General features: G+C 34.9%; 1 long non-coding RNA gene across 3 annotated transcripts in view; it reads right to left on the bottom strand.

Annotated features, from left to right (window-relative positions):
• LOC309659105 overlaps positions 1-16,575 on the bottom strand; it is a 442,553-nt gene that overhangs the window by 88,908 nt on the left and 337,070 nt on the right. For 2 of the 3 annotated variants that reach the window (XR_014262598.1, XR_014262599.1), the window contains exon 12: positions 975-1,129. This is a non-coding gene — a long non-coding RNA (uncharacterized lncRNA). Of the gene's footprint in view, positions 1-974; positions 1,130-6,998; positions 7,019-16,575 lie in introns of those variants that run through there. The other variant, XR_014262600.1, reaches the window with a different exon arrangement.

Below are 16,575 nucleotides of genomic sequence, written 5' to 3'. Positions count from 1 at the left end.
AAGAACAATTTAATATTAGTGTAAACAGAAAGTAAAAAGAAATAATACATATGTGAGCATAAGTTATTGAAACAGAAAACTTTACTAGAGAAAATCAATGAAACCAAAAACTTCTTTGAAAAGACCAGCAAAACTGATAAACCTCTAGCCAGGTTAACAGGAAAAGAAAAGAAAAGAAAAAATAATTACCAGTATCAGAAATTAAAGAGACGTCATCCTGACCTGTTTCATGAATGTTAAAAAGGCAGTAAAGAACAACAAGCAGAACTCTATAATTTAGATGAAACAGAATGATTTCTTCACAGACACAAATGCTTAAAACTTGCACAAGGAGAGACAGGTAATCTGATCAGGCCCATATCTATTAAAAAAAAAATTGTATCAATAATCAAAAACCTTCCAAAAAAGAAACCTTCAGTTCAGATAGTCACCGGTGAATTTTACCAAATCAAAAGAAAGGGTGCCAATTACCACAATCTCTTCCAGAAAACAGAAGCTGAGGAAACTCATTCTATGAGGTCAGCATTACCATAATACCAAAACCAGACACAAGCATTACGTGACATAAAAATATTTATATATCATGTTAAGAAGTTGAAAACTTTCTCACTAAAATCCAGAAAAAAGGAAAGATATTCTCTTTTACTCTTCCTACTCTCCGTATTACTGAGATTTTTAGCTAGTACTTTAAAACAAGAAAAAAAAAAAAAAAAGAGAAAGTATTTGGCTTGGAAAGGATTAAATAAAGCTGTCTATACTTGCAGATGACATGACTGTCTCTGCAGAAAAATATAATTTTGGAAAATTATGGAAATAATAAAGGACCATAACAAGGTCACAGGATTCATGGTTTAGTATATATTTTTGTGTATATGCTATACATACATATATATGTATTTTGTATATATACCGTACATATAAATATAAACACACATACATTTAATACGTCAATGAAATTTGAAATTAAAACATACCATGTTGGGCTTCCCTGGTGGTGCAGTGGTTGAGAATCTGCCTGCCAATGCAGGGGACACGGGTTCGAGCCCTGGTCTGGGAAGATCCCGCGTGCCGCGGAGCAACTGGGCCCGTGAGCCACAACTACTGAGCCTGCGCGTCTGGAGCCTGTGCCCTGCAACAAGAGAGGCCGCGACAGTGAGAGGCCCGCGCACCGCGATGAAGAGTGGCCCCCGCTTGCCGCAACTAGAGAAAGCCCTCGCACAGAAACAAAAACCCACCACAGCCAAAAATAAATAAAATAAATTTCTAGTTAATATTAAAAACAAAAAAAAAACATACCATGTATATTGTACCATAAAAATGAAGTACTTAAATATAAATCTAACAAAATATGTATAGGAACTATATGTGCAAAACTATAAAATGCTGATAAAAGAAACCAAAGTTTAAATAAATCAAGAGTTATTCTGTGTATACTGACTGGAAAAATCAATATTATTAAGATGTTTATTCTTCTTAACTGTATCTATATATTCCATGCAATTCCAATCAAAATTCCAGTGAGCTCTTTTCTTGATATTGACACACTAATATCAAGTTAATGTGGAAAGGAGAAAGACCTAAAACAGCCAAAACAATAATAGAAGATTAACAGCATAGCTGTAGTGCTAACAATTCCTGATTTCAAGAATTACTATAAAGCTACAGTAATCAAGAGAGCATGATATTGGCTCAAGAATAGACACATAGATCAATTAAACCATAGAAACAGCCCAGAAGGAGAGGCACAGAAATGCAGTCAACTGGTATTTCACAAGGGACAAAGACAATCAAGAGAGAAACAGATGAATGGATAAACAAAGTGTGGTACATTCAAACAGTGCAATATTCTTCAATGAAGAAAAATAAATGAACTAAAATGCCATGAAAGGATATGGATGAATATTAAATGTATAGGGTAAAATGAAAGAAGCCAGTAGCAAAAGTCTACATACTGAATTATTCCACTTATATGACATCTGGAAATGACAGAACCTATAGGCATGGTAAATCAGTAATGGCCAGTAGATTAAAGAAGGGCTAGAAATGATGATGAAACACAGGGAATATGTTCAGAGTTTCAAAACAATGCTGTATACTTTCATTGCAGATACATGACACTAAGCATTTGTAAAATTCCATAGAGCTTTACAGCTCAAATAGTAAATATTAATATAAACAAATTTTAAAAAATCATTTAAGAGGTCAGGGGAATCCAGGATGGGTGCAGAATGTAACTCGGGGCTGGGTATATGGGAACTGTCTGTATTACCCTTTCAATTTTTCTATAAATCTAAAATGTTTTCTAAAAACAAAAACTTAGTTTTAAAAAATTCTGCAATACACAAATAGAATACATTCAAAGAAAGTCACATCATAGTCAAACATCATAAATGAAAATAATATTTAACCAGAAAATAAAAAGATACATTATATTCTGGCACAACAATAAGAAGAATGAGAGCTAACATCATCAGAAACAAGTGAAGCCAGAGATAATAAAATCATATATTTAATGAAATTATAGGAAAAATGTGTAACCCCCAAACTTTATCTCTACTAATAATTTTGTCCCAAAATTAAGGTTAAATAATGAAATTTTCAAATAAACAAGAACAGGCAGAATTTGTTGCTAGCTGAACCAGACTGCAAGGAATACTGTTGATAGCTCTTCAGATAAGACAAAGAAAACCAAACCAAACCAAAACAAACAAACAAAAATGAGCACAAATTTACTGATGTACGTATCTGCAGGAAGAAACGAAGAGCACCGGAAAGGGAAATTGTGAATTTAACTATAAAATAATATTTATAAAATATATTAAATAGTTACTAACTCTTTAAAGAAAAAACTACACTGTGGATACATAACACATAATAGAAGGAGAATGAGTGACAACTAAAGTACAAAGGACAAAACAACAATACATGGTATTTTACTTACAATAATGGCTAATTGGCATAATTTAAGTCACTTTGAAAAGGTAAAGATTAAAAAGCTGAATTTAGAAAATAACCAGTAATAACACAAAGCAACATACATTTAAAACACTGACAGAATTAACAGGAGTTACAGAAAAATATACAATGAACCACAGCTTTTTCAAATAGGATTTTCGCATAATTAAAAACAAAACAATCAGTAATGCTATAAAAGCTTTATTTTTTATTGAAGTAAAATTGATGTATACCATTATAAAAGTTTCCGGTGTGCAACACTGTAATTCAATACACAACGGGATCATCATCAAAAGTGTAGTTATCATCCATCACCACAGAGTCGATCCCTTTTACCCATTTTGCCCACCTCTCAACCCCTTCTCCTCTGCTGTATCTCTTCTAGATATAAAAGTTTTAAACTATATTGTTATCTAACTTACCTAACAGAAATTTATAGAATACTACATCTGGCAGCTAAAATACATAGTCTTTGGGGCTATAAAACAAGTCTCAATAAGTCACAAAGGATCATATGTTCTGTGAACATACATAAATGAATAAATGCTTTCGCGAAGAATAATGAGATAATCTTATGTGTTTGAGAATTAGCAGTACGTGTCTAAATGAACACTTGTTTAAAAAAATGCAATGGGAATTTAAAATATATTATTGACAGTATGGAAATAGAAATGTACCTTATCAAAACTTATATGATTGAGGCAAAACAGTCTTTGGCTATACTTTATCATTTAAATATGAAAGTTTAAAAAATCAATCAGCTAAGCCTCCATCTCAAGATTCTAAAAAGGAAAAGGGGAAATTTAAAACCCAGAGGAAGAAGAAGGATAAAAAGTAGAATGATGAGAACAAAGATCAAAGATATAAAATAGAGAAAAATAACAAAGCCATAAGCGTTAATCTTTGAAAGTTTAATAAAATTGATAAACTCTGTAGTAGTAGAATAATACCCCCTCCCAAGTTGTATAAGTGTTATTTCCCAGAACCTGGGAATATGTTCCCTTACATGGCAAAGAGACATTGCAGATGCAGTTAAGTCAGGATCTCCATAGCGTTTCCTGAATTACCCTGGTGAGCCAGTGTAATCACAAAGGTCCTTATTTTGAAAAAGAGTAGACGAGGGAAGCAGAAGTGTCGGGGTCAGAGAAGGAGATGTGACAGTGGAAGCAAAGTGAGAATGATTTCATTTCAGGCTGTAAGTATGGAAGGGGGCCAGTAGCTGAGGATTGGGGAGAGCCTCTAGAAGCTGAGAAAGGCAAGAAACTGGATTCCCAGAATGTGCAGAAGGAATGGGGTCCTGTAAACATTTTAACTGTAGCTTAGTTAGACCTATTTTGAACTGTGATCTCCAGAACTGTAAAATAATCAATTTGTGGTGTTTTAAGTCACTAAGATTGTGTTAATTTGGTACAGCAGCAACAGGAAACTAAGAGAAACCCTTAGCAAGACTGATAAAAAAATGTAAAGTACACACAAATTAACGTTAACTGAAAGCAGTATAGTGGTGCCAATACACATATTTTCAAATTAAAGGAGAATAAGAGAATAGTGTATTTCCTTCTTGATTTTCAATACTGTATTTAGCAGAAACCAACTTTATTTATTAGCATAAGGACATAGGGGCGACAATGAAAAACAACAATCATAAGGAGAAAAAAGAAAAGAAAACAAAATGTACTATTTAATTAATTGTAAATGGATTAAAAAAATCATCCATTTTTAATTTGCTGTTTGTTAACTTTTTTTTTTTAACATCTTTATTGGAGTATAATTCCTTTACAGTGTTGTGTTAGTTTCTGCTGTATATCAAAGTGAATCAGCTATACATATACATATAGCCCCAGATGCCCTCCCTCTTGCCTCTCCCTTCCCCCGTCCCTATCCCACCCCTCTAGGTGGTCACAAAGCACGGAGCTGATCTCCCTGTGCTTGAGTATCTTTTTAAAACAGCAAGATGTCCGGATCCTAATATCAATAAAACAAATTAGGACCATAAATGACTCCATTAAAATAAATCTGTTGCCCATAAATTTTCTAGCAATTAATATAAATCAACTTTATTATAAATTGTATAGTACACTCCTGCCAAACTGACAACTATATATTTTATTTCCATCTGTATTTTGAAGTGTGAATACTAGAAAATTAGCTTTAATAAAAGCTCAATTAATCTAAGTAATAATGCCTAAATATCTCTTGGTGTGAAGGGTCTTGAAACACATGACTTTCCATCCCAATGCCAGTTTTGTCTAATCATCTTATGGGCAAAATTTATGTCATATTTTTACTTTGAAAAATCTATTTGGAACAAAGAAAACTATAGTTAGGCAACAATTCCTGTATTGTTGAAAATTAGCAACTGTTATCACAACAACAACAATAAAACGTACTTTGACTCCAATGTAATTATGTACTTGATTTTTCTCTTTTTTAGTTTTCAAGAACCATTTTTTATTAAACCCATATAAGAAAATTTACTTATCGGTGTTATTTCTATTTAATTTACAAGAAGACTGAAGCAACAGTTATGTCAGTATTATATATTGCTTAAATTTTTTCACTGATTTTATGTTAGAGTTATTTGGAAAGTTTATAGTCCTTAAATTTCGATTAATGTCCTCACATTTTGTTGCATGTGTGCTCAGTTCTCCCAAAAATTATTTGAACTTGACCACTCTGAATATAAAGCTGGCATTCAAGTCGATCAAAAAATTACTTATGTCTTTGGTGAAATGTCTATTTACGTCTTCCGCCCATTTTTTAATTGGATTGTTTGTTTTTTTTGATATTGAGCTGCACGAGCTGTTTGTATATTTAGGAGATTGATCCTTTATCTATTGTTTCATTGGCAAATATTTTCTCCCATTCTGAGGGTTGTCTTTTCATCTTATTTATGGTTTCCTTTGCTGTGCAAAAGCTTTTAAGTTTAATTAGGTCCCAGAAGACATACAGATGGCCAAGAGGCACACGAAAAGATGCTCAACATCACTAATTATTAGAGAAATGCAAGTCAAAACTACAGTGAGGTGATACCTCACACCGGTCAGAATGGCCATTATCAAAAAATCTAGAAACAATAAATGCTGGAAAGGGTGTGGTGAAAAGGGAACCCTCCTGCACTGTTGGTGGGAATGTAAGTTGATACAACTATGGAGAACAGTGTGGAGGTTCCTTAAAAAACTAAAAATAGAACTACCATATGACCCAGCAATCCCACTACTGGGCATATACCCTGAGAAAAGCATAATTCAAAAAAGAGACATGTACCACAGTGTTCACTGCAGCACTATTTACAATAACCAGGACATAGAACTAACCTAGATGGATAAAGAAGATGTGGCACGTATAGACAATGGAGTATTACTCAGTCATAAAAAGAAACGAAACTGAGTTATTTGTAGTGAGGTGGATGGACCTAGAGTCTGTCATACAGAGTGAAGTAAGTCAGAAAAAGAAAAACAAATACGTATGCTAACGCATATATGGAATAGATTCCATATATGCAATCTAAAAAAAAAAAAAATGGTACTGATGAACCTAGTGGCAGGGCAGGAATAAAGATGTAGACATAGAGAATGGACTTGAGGATATTGGGGTGGAAGGGAAAGCTGGGGCGAACTGAGAGTAGCATTGACATACATACACTACCAAATGTAAAACAGTTTGCTAGTGGGAAGAAGCAGCACAGCACAGGGAGATCAGCTCGGTGCTTTGCGATGACCTAGAGGGGTGGGATAGGGAGGATGGGAGGGAGGCTCAAGAGGGATATGGGGACATGTGTATGCATATGGCTGATTCACTTTGTTGTACAGCAGAAACTAACACAGCATTGTGAAGCAACTATACTCCAATAAAGATCTATTTAAAAATTACGTATGATTTAAGTGAAATTCATTAAGACTAAGTACTTAATGAAAATTAGCAAGGTGTTTCATCTCTCTTCAGAAACAAATATCCATTTTTACCTTTACTTGATATATCTGAAGTAACGTATATAGATTTGCCTTTGAATATTACATTTCTTCCATCTGGTCCACTACTATTTTGGAAAGCTTGGTCCTTTCTGAGTGAGAAACATAAGATTTGAAATGATTAAGGTCCATTTATAACATTACTATTTGCTTAAATTTTATATCATTATCTGTCATTATTGAGTAGAATGCATCACCCCTGAAGGAGGCATATGAGTCTAATGGTAAAAATATAAGGATGAGGCATATATTTAGGTCATGGATAACTCAGCAGGTAATGAAGAACGGAGGAGGCATTTAAAATCCCCTACATTTGAAAATCTTGTAAGCCAAAAGATGATTCTTAAACTACAGAAAATGTTATGTGTTTATCTAATTGCTTGATAGTGTTTCTTGTTTTCTTTCATAAAGATGCATGGTACTGCTATTGGGGAAATTAAATTTACTTAGACCGCATGAAATCGTAAAATAAAACAGTACTAATTATTACTAATACTAATACTATGAGAAGAAGAAGGAGAAGAAGGAGAGGAAGAGGGGAAAATTCAATTGTAATAATTTCCATTTTTAAGTATTTTATGTCCCAAGCTCTCTGCTATGTGGTATATGTGAATTAACTTATTAAATCATCTCACCAGACTTGTGGGTAAGTACTACACTATATAAGATTCTTTTGCCTGAAAAAAATAGAAAATCCCAATTCAGTAAGAAAAATTTATTACCTCATATAGCAAAGACTCTAAAGGTCAGGCACCCCCAGGGTTGTTTAATTCAGTGGCTGAATGATGTCATCAAGAACCCAGCTCTTTTCGTTATTTTCTGACCTGCCCTCCTCAGCACCTTTGTTCTCAGCCTTCCTCCCTTCATGAGAGTAAAATGGTTATGACTCTGTGTGTAAGCATGAGAACGTGTAGTAGAAAATGTGGGTAACTCTTCTTGTGTGAGTTTTCTTTTTTAAAGGGGAAACTTTCCCCAGACTCTTTCCAGCAGACTTCTCCAAATGTAAATGAAGATGAATACAAATTTAACCATGATTAAAATATATTTTTTATCTTTAGGGTAGGATCAAAGTTTCGTAATCATCCCTACATCTATCACTGGCAAAGAGAATAAGATTTTAATGATCAGCTTAGAGTACGCAGGATTTAACAGTGAGTCCTATGGGAGAGAATTAAAAACATGAACAAAATAACCAAGTAGGGAGATTGAAAGTCAGGTAGGCAACCACTTATGTCTGCTACAGATATTATCTTTACTTTCTAGATAATCAAACAAGGGATAAAAGAAATGGTGAGATTAACATTATTGGGACAGGAAGTTGCAGAATATGAATTCAATGACACGTTGAAGGGTTGGAGAGATTTAGTAGCTTGTTCCAATAAGACAATGCACAGTAGTAATGTGTTAGAGGAGGAAAAAATAAAAGAAAGACATTTCTCTGGACTTAAGAAGGTGATGTCTGTGCCAGAATTCATATCATTAAGTTATTTTCTGGACCAGACATTTATTTCAGAGATCTAACTAATATTTTTACTGTCTTTTTTTTTTTTTTTTCTATTTGAGGTAAGAGATTCTAGAGCATATTTGAATGTTGATGTGATGATCCAATACACAGGAAGAGATTAAGGAAACAGAGAAAATCAAGTAACGGCAGGAAAAATTTCTTTCCTAAGTCACTAGTAGAGGATAACAAGAATAATTACTGAGAGATTTAAAAGAAAGAAAGCCCTTCCAATGTTTGAGAAGAATGAGAAAACATGGATATACTCAGTAAAGTCTGGAAAATTATTCATAGAAGACAATGCAGCCAGTGTTTTAGATCACATCCTCATTATTATCCTCAATTTTTAATTTTTCATCTTTATTCACCTCTTTATTCTTCACATGTTTCTCCTCATATACTAACTATTAATTTTCAAGTTCCTTATAAAAATTAAAATACTATTCTGGGGAAAATGTTACTAGAAATCTTTATACACTTACACAAACCTTAGAACTCAAGCACATCATAATGAAAACATGAACTAAGACAAATATATAGTGCTTGAATGGCATCAAATTTTATTGTGTTAAACTGTGTAAAACTTTCCTATAAAAAAATGTAAAGGTTTATATTAAGAAGTCAGAGTGCCATTGTACTTTAATCAGGCGCTCATCTAAATGGAAATGAGCAAGACTAATTTTGTAGAATTTAGATGCTGAGCTGAACCAAACTTATTATAAAAGAACTGGTGAATCTATCAGAGCAAAGGTAAGTAACTATCTTGTAAAGTAAATTCATCTATAATGCAATAAAAAGATGTATTAAATCCAAGGATGAGAGATTTGTTGCTGCCCTTGAATATACATTCAAATAGCTTTAAAAAAATCTGCCTGAAGGCCCCCCCAGGTGTGTGGTTGGACCAGGAGTATAGGGGGGAACTGAGGCCTTAAAGCCCACTTAAAGCCAACAAAAGATCAGAAAGAAAAATTAAGGAAACAATCCTATTTACCATCACATCAAAAGAAATAAAATACCTAAGAACAAACTTACCTAAGGAGACAAAAGAACTGTACTCTGAACACCATAAGATGCTGATTAAAGAAATTAAACATGACACAAACAGTTGGATGATATACCATGTTCTTGGACTGGAAGAATCAATATTGTTAAAATGATCATATAACCCAAGACAATCCACAGGTTCGACGCAATCCCTATCAAATGACCAATGGCATTTTTCACAGAACTAGAACAAAAAATTTTTTAATTTGTATGAAAACACAAAGACCCCTATTAGCCACACCAACTTTAAGAAAGAAAAACGGAGCTGGAGGTAACAGACTTCCTGACTTCAGACCATACTACAAAGTTACAGTCATGAAAACAACATGGTACTGGCACAAAACAGAAATATAGATCAATGGAACAGGAAAGAGAGCCCCGAAGTAGACCCAACCACCTATGGTCAATTAATCTATGACAACAAAGGCAAGAATACGCAGTAGAGAAAAGACAGCCTCTTCAATAACTGGTGCTGGGAAAACTGGACAGCTACATGTAAAAGAATGAAATTGAACATTCTTTAACATCATACGCAAAAATAATCTTAAAATGAGTTAAAGACCTAAATGTAAGAGTGGATACTATAAAACTCCTAGAGGAAAACATAGGCAGAAGACACTTTGACATAAATTGTAGCAAAATCTTTTTGGAACCACCTCCTAGAGCAATGAAAATGGAAACAAAAATTAACAAATGGGACTTAGTTAAACTGAAAATCTTTTGCGCAGCAAAGGAAACCATAAACAAAACGAAAAGAGCCTACAGAATGGGAGAAAATATTTGCAAACGATGTAACCCATGAGGGATTAAACTCTAAAATATACAAACAGCTCACACAGCTCAATATAAAAAGAAAAACTCAATGAAAAAAATTGCAGGAGATCTAAATAGACATTTCTCCCAAGAAGACATAGAGATGGCCAACAGGCACATGAAAGGATGCTCAAATCGCTCATTATTAGAGAAAGGTAAATCAAAACTACAATGAGGAACCACCTCGCACCAGTGAGAATGGCCATAATCAAAAGGTCTACAAACAATAAATGCTGGAGAGGGCGTGGAGAAAAGGGAACCCTCTTACACGGTTGGTGGGAATGTAAAATGGTACAGCCACTATGCAGAACAGTATGGAGGTTCCTTAAACAACTAAAAATAGAACAACCATATGATCCAGCAATCCCACTTCTGAACACATATCTAGAGAAAACCATAATTCAAAAAGATGCATGCACCCCAGTGTTCACTGCAGCACTATTTACAATAGCCAGGACATGGAAGCAGCCTGAATATCTATCGACAGATGAATGGACAAAGAAGATGTGGTATATATATATATGTGTATATATATATTTATATATATATATATATATATATGTATATATGTATATATATATATATATATATAAAACGGAACACTACTCAGACATAAAAAAGATGAAATAATGCCATTTTCAGCAACATGGATGGAACTAGAGTTAATCATACTAAGTGAAGTTAAGTCAGACAGAGAAAGACAAATACCATATGATATTACTAGAGTGTGGAACTAAAAAAGAAAAAATGATACACATGAACTTATTTACCAAACAGAAACCAACTCACAGATAAAGAAAACAAACTTATGGTTACCAAAGGGGAAAACAAACTTATGGTTACCAAAGGGGAAAACAAACTTATGGTTACCAAAGGGGAAAACAAACTTATGGTTACCAAAGGGGAAATGTGGGGGGGAGGAATAAATTATGAAGTTGGGAGTAACATATACATACTACTATATATATATAAGATAGATAAACAACAAGGACCTATGTATAGTACAAAGAACGATACTCAATATTTTGTAATAAACTGTATTACAAAAAAAATGTTACTTTGCTACACTTGTAACTCACACAACACTGTAAATTAACTATACTCCAATAAAAAAAAAACTGCCTGAAATTAAAAATAGTAATAATACTTTAAAATCATCTGTAGCCATGATTCTTTATGAAATGTAAAAAGTGACCAATATTTTTGTATCATTGTTAATTACATATATATTTTTTGCTCTATTTCTTTGATGTGATTTGGAAACTTCAGACAAGGATATTCATCCCCTCAATGCTTAGTCTAATGTATAGATAGACCTACTATAATCAATCTTTCAGGTAACATAAACATACAGGTCTACTCGCGTATAATTAATTTTCAAAAATAACACTTTCTAAATACAGACATAGGGGAAATATTTACAGGGAATTTTCATTATAAAGAAAAACTCAAATTACAATTTTAAACAGACCACTGAGCAAATCATTTTGAAATACTTGATCAGGTATTTAGAGGTTACTATAACAATAATCAGATCTCCCTCAAATACAGTAGTATGTATGTGTCTATATATCTATACATATGTATATCTATATACATTATATTAAAAAACTTTAAAGTAATTTTTCCCACCCCAATGGATAGTGTATATCTCCAACCCAGTTAAATCTTACCCTCTTTCAACAAAAATTAAACAAAAAAGTGTTTGTGGTTTCTAACACCTTGTCTTCAAAACAAAACAACAACCAAAACAACAGAAACAAAACAAAAAATAAAAGCAACATACCGACTAGTTATGTCAGGGTCATTAAAACCCCAGGGAGTCCAAAACCCCAAGGGGCACGTCTGGATGGAAGCTGCCTCCCTTTGCCGGAAGCTCCAAATTACAAAAATATCAGTTGCAAAAATTTTCCTTGACTGCTGGAAGATTGGAGCATTGTAAATTAGACCACAGAGTTCCAATAAACCTTAACTGGAAAAAAAATGTCTAGCACACTCTAGTGAATCTTGGTCTCTATTTTGATGATTCATCCAGTGAGTCATATTCCTGGAAAGATTCTCTAGGGTCCCACAAAGGCTCACGCTTATTGTCCAAGGCTAGAACTCTTATGCACAGTCACATCCAGTCTCTGTTTTGGGGGTCTGCCACTGTGCCTGGGTGGCTGGTGCTGCAAAGACTCAAAACATAACCACAGAGGAATAATCTAGACAAACCAACAGGTCCTGGAGATATTTCTGGATCTCAAATAAAGAGGCCCTCTTGCTTCCTCGTGAGTTCCCCTCTGAGGTCTTTGGAGCCTTTAATGTGAGTGGACTTCATTCTGGACAATCTAGAAAGAGGCTCTAATCATGTTTTTCGTCCAAAGAGAAGATACCAGGTTCATAATCTGTGATAACATCATCCCCTCCTCTCAAGGAGTATCTGCAACAGGATGCAACACTATCTGTTCTAGCTATTGCCACCACTGTTGTAACTTTTTCTGGGGCAAAAAGATCCCTAATCCCTTTCAGTCAGCATCACTGAGAAGGGGCCAGGCCATGGAAAAGTCTGAAAAAGAATGGTAATCCAAAAGACAGTTTGCATTTTCTCCTAGACACAAAAATACTAGTGACTGCTCTACCAATTGATACAGGAATACTTCTTCCTGTCTTCTAAATATTCCACTATACTTGAATAAATCAAGCTCCCTGACTCTTAATTAGGGGCCCAGGGAATAACACCCCGTACTTCCCATTCTATAATAATGGTTTTGACATTTTTATTTCTATCTCTTTTCCATAGTCTACAAGCTTTAAGAGGAAGCACACAATGTACCTTATATTTACCATAATAATTTCATTGTATAGCACAGTGCCTGACCTGATATAGTTAGTATACACAAAAAATACTTCTTAGTTAAATGAATGTATCAAGATTTTCCCATCAGTAAGTTATGCCAACTAGCTAAAAGTTTAGGGTTTTGTCATTCCATACTTCTTCTTTTCCAAAGAAGTGCATGAAGTAGAAATTAGCCCTTTCTAAATATTATTGCATGTCTTTACATAACAAGAAAACTAAATAATAAAAAGCGTAGATTGAATTTTTCTTCACGAAACAACAGTTCTCAGTATATGAAACAACAGGATGGAATGCACAACTTGCTTTGGGGACCTCACCTGACTCTCCCTCAGATCATCTTGAAAAATGCACTGTGAATTATATCTTATCAGGTTAACTGACTACTCATTTTAGCTCTAAGTAAATGGCCAAACATAGCTGACATTTAACAGAGAACACAGAAGTAAAGATTGCAATCTTTTAAGTAAGTTTCAGACTTATCAAACATAGCATTTTTCTTGCATATTGCTGTCAGGAAAACTATGAGTAACACTTTTTTAAAAAAAAATCATCGTTGCCGTCAAAAACTGGAAAACTTTGTAAGTTAATTGGGAAGTAAATTAAGAATCAGCATGTGAAAAATATAAAATCAAAATATTCATTTCACACAAAACCTCTGTGTCATGATTAATAACACTATTTTATAATAATCATGATTTCTCACAGTTTGATCTTTATAGGTTACCATAAGAATGCAGTTGATTAGTGTTTGCATGTATCTTTCTTGGTTATTACCTCTTAATCTCCTTTCTACACAAACAAAGGCATAAGGATATTAAGAAGAAGGAGAAGGAGAAAGAAGAGAACAGAGAGAAGAGGAAGGAGAAAATGAAGACAGAAAAAATATTACATAAAGGAATAGTTACTTTTCTGTATCAATTTAGTTAGGCCACGGCAACCAGATATTTGGTCAAATATTATTCTAGATGTTTCTGTGAGGGTATTTTTTAGATGAGATTAACCTTTAAATCGGTAAACTTTGAGTAAAACGGATTACCCTCTATAATATGGGTGGGCCATAGCTAATTAGCCTCTTAAGGGAATTCTGCCAGCAGACAGCCTTCAGAATCAAACTGTAGCTCTCTCCTTAATTTACTGTCACCTAAGGAAAAGGCCATATGTCTCTCTGCGGAAGAACTGAAGAAATCCTTGTCATATGTACTGACTGCATTGTTGCAAAAAACCCTTTGTTCTAGCTATCTGGCTCTTCACCAATAAATGAGCTATGGATCTTCAAATAGACACAGTTCCAGAAACTGAGTAGAGAATTATGACTTTTTACTGGAGTGACTACTGTTCTCTTTCTGCTCCGCCATGCGTGCCATTTTCTTGCTGTAAGACGTTAACAGCACCCAAGCTGGCTGCCTGTCTCTTTTGCCCTTTGGAACACTATGCTCACTATCTTTACCACCACCTTTAGGTCACATGAACCTTAGCTGCTTTTCTGACATTGGAGGTCACTCCTGTTATTTTGAGATCCATAGATTAACAATTCCAAGTTTGTTACTGCCTCCCTTGTCATCAACTCAGCCTTACGGAAGAGCGCTACCACTTAACCTGTTGTGTTGCCGATGCCGCTCATCAATGCAGTTTGGATGGCCCTGGCGAATGGTATGTATTCTGGCTCCTCCTGAAAACCTCTCCTCTGGTAGGTTTTCTGGACTCACGTAATTTATTCTATCCAGCTTTCTCTCTTCCTGTAGCCTCTTTATTCTGTCATGGCAACTCAGCTATGTCTGTTGCTCAACATGGGACATTTCTTTCTTCATTCTTCTAGAGTGTTGAGATAGCTCTATTTTCTGGGGCCCTTGCCTGAGTGTTAAATCCTCATGTCCTGAGAATTCTTGCTTATGCAGTCTTATATTCTGGCCTACTCAGCAAGTACCCCCAAAGTGCAATCCCTGGGTCATTCCTTCAACTCCTGCTAATATAAGCTAATTCTTATATCTCCTCTATAAGTGTGTATGCTCTTTCTTATCAACACATTCCAGTTGGATTAGGTTGCAATTTAATGTTAATTCCCAGCCTGTGACCCACGGGAGAAGAAATGAATCTCTCGAGGAAAGGTGGTCACCTGTTGCCCTTGTGAGAGAGGCTACTACAGTGGTCTCTGTCAGGCATAAACTGTTAGCTTTCACTAGGAAGGACTGGTGAGTCACCTCTGTGAACTCTGAGGATTCCAGGGCTCCAGCACAGACAACTTCTACAGGATCATCTGTCTAGAGAATCTATCCAGATATCCCCATCCCCCAATTCAGCTTGACAGGTGTTATTTTCAGCTCTTCTGAAATGTTTTCTGAAGTCCTTTAATAACACTAAAATAAAGCAGATTTTGCTGAGTGCTTTGAAGATGAAAAAGGGTTGCAGAAACTAGTCCACTTAACAGTCATTTGTCATGACATTATCCAGTTGCACAAGTCTCCACCAGACCCTGGAGAAAAAATATTTTTTCTTCAAGCATAAGATTTTTGGAGTTTACAGAAACTAAATACAAAAATCATGCTGCAAAATGAAATCTTGAAATCCTCCTATTGTTGTTTGGGAATCAGAGATAGAGTGAATATCAATAAGTCTTAAGACTTATCCCACCACCAGAGCCTCCCATCAAGCCTCTTAGATAGCCTCAACCACCAGAGGGCAGGCAACAGAAGCAAGAAAAACTACAATCCTGCAGCCTGTGGACCAAAAACCACAGTTACAGAAAGAGAGAGAAGATGAAAAGGCAGAGGGCTATGTACCAGATGAAGGAACAAGAAAAAACCCCAGAAAAACAACTAAATGAAGTAGAGATAGGCAACCTTCCAGAGAAAGAATTCAGAATAATGATAGTGAAGATGATCCAGGACCTCGGAATAAGAATGGAGGCAAAGATTGAGAAGATGCAAGAAATGATTAACAAAGACCTAGAAGAATTAAAGAACAAACAAACAGAGATGACCAATACAATAACTGAAATGAAAACTACACTAGAAGGAATCCATAGCAGAATAACTGAGGCAGAAGAACGGATAAGTGACCTGGAAGACAGAATGGTGGAATTCACTGCTGCGGAACAGACTAAAGAAAAAAGAATGAAAAGAAATGAAGACAGCCTAAGAGATCTCTGGGACAACATTAAACGCAACAACATTCGCATTATAGGGGTCCCAGAAGGAGAAGAGAGAGAGAAAGGACCAGAGAAAATATTTGAAGAGATTATAGTCGAAAACTTCCCTAACATGGGAAAGGAAATAGCCACCCAAGTCCAGGAAGCGCAGAGAGTCCCATACAGAATAAACCCAAGGAGAAACACGCCGAGACACATAGGAATCAAAGTGGCAAAAATTAAAGACAAAGAAAAATTATTGAAAGCAGCAAGGGAAAAACGACAAATAACATACAAGGGAACTCCCATAAGGTTAACAGCTGATTTC

The sequence above is a fragment of the Balaenoptera physalus genome (assembly GCF_965194825.1).
Source record: "Balaenoptera physalus genome assembly, contig: SUPER_3_unloc_7, whole genome shotgun sequence".
Classification (NCBI taxonomy): Eukaryota; Metazoa; Chordata; class Mammalia; order Artiodactyla; family Balaenopteridae; genus Balaenoptera; species Balaenoptera physalus.
Note: the sequence above shows the minus strand (reverse complement) of the source record. Positions and strands in the feature narration are given on the sequence as shown.